The sequence below is a fragment of the Hylobates moloch genome, unplaced genomic scaffold (genome assembly GCF_009828535.3).
Source record: "Hylobates moloch isolate HMO894 unplaced genomic scaffold, HMol_V3 SCAFFOLD_9, whole genome shotgun sequence".
Taxonomy (NCBI): Eukaryota; Metazoa; Chordata; class Mammalia; order Primates; family Hylobatidae; genus Hylobates; species Hylobates moloch.
In genome coordinates this window covers 60,876,041-60,877,276 of record NW_026652284.1, presented here as the reverse complement: position 1 = coordinate 60,877,276, position 1,236 = coordinate 60,876,041, and the positions used below count along the sequence as shown (strand labels likewise).

At 37.4% G+C, this 1,236-nt stretch overlaps 1 non-coding gene across 1 annotated transcript; it reads right to left on the bottom strand.

Annotated features, from left to right (window-relative positions):
* Positions 1–352: 352 nt before the first annotated feature.
* LOC116813977 (U7 small nuclear RNA) lies at positions 353–411 on the bottom strand. The gene has a single exon (XR_004371089.1). It is a non-coding gene; the product is annotated as a U7 small nuclear RNA (small nuclear RNA).
* Between the last annotated feature and the right edge of the window lie 825 nt (positions 412–1,236).

The window sequence follows — 1,236 nt, the reverse complement described above, 5'->3', positions numbered from 1 at the left end:
AATGACAAACATGTCCTCACTAGATGTAATTAGGGAAATAATTGATGCAAACCCTACACTACAGAATTCTCATCATGGGAACCATAGTTGGAAAAATCTGGAAGCCCCCGATGTGTGTGTCTGTTGTTTTGTATGGGGGTGGGGTCATTGTTGCAGAAGATATGAAAAAATTTTGATCAGAATTATTACATAAGGAAGGAGAAGCAGAATTTTTAAAAATGCATTAACAAGTAAGATGTGTTCTGCAAACAACTCTCCTAAACTTTTTTGTCAGACAGGAATGATTGTGGGGATGAGAAATGGATAACTGATTTATTATACCCAATTGATTATTATTATTTTTTTTTTTGCAGAGGACTTTCTGGTCACTGGAAAACCTACTAGACAAATTCTAAAAGAGCTGTAACACTTCTGATTGTTTTAATGTAAATAATTTCTTATGGCTATATTAACAAAGAACTATTACAGTCACATATATGGATTTTCTTTTTTTTTTTTTTTGAGACAGAGTCTCGCTCTGTTGCCCAGGCTGGAGTGCAGTGGCACCATCTCGGCTCACTGCAAGCTCCGCCTCCCGGGTTCACACCATTCTCCTGCCTCAGCTTCCGGAGTAGCTGGGACTACAGGCGCCCGCCACCACGCCCGGCTAACTTTTTTGTATTTTTAGTAGAGACGGGGTTTCACCTTGTTAGCCAGGATGGTCTCCATCTCCCGCCCTCGTGATCCACACACCTCGGCCTCCCAGAGTTCTGGGATTACAGGCATGAGCCCCCAAGACTGGCCAAGGTGGATTTGTTAATAAAATGATACTTTTAAATGATACTTTTGGGAAAAATATTGGCTTCAATCAAGGCATAGATTATGTTATTTGCCCCTTGTCTTTATTCTAAATATATGCAAATAATGATACTGATATAAGCCCAAAAGATGCCAGACAGAATTTCAGGATATTAGTTTTCATATTTGGGAAATGAATATAAACTTTTGATGGAATTATTTGGATATACGCTGGGTAGAACGCAAAATGAACATTATAAGACACCATTTAAAATAAATTTGGCGTCAACTTATCAGTAGTTACTTGTAACTAGAATAATCTTTTAAATGAAAGTGTGTATAGAAGAAAGCCAGAGTCACCTACGATTAAACTTCTTTTTGTTTTGTTTTGTTTTGTTTTGTTCAGAAACTGATGTTTATTTTCCATCAACCATTTTTCCATGTTGCTTAAGTGCCTAT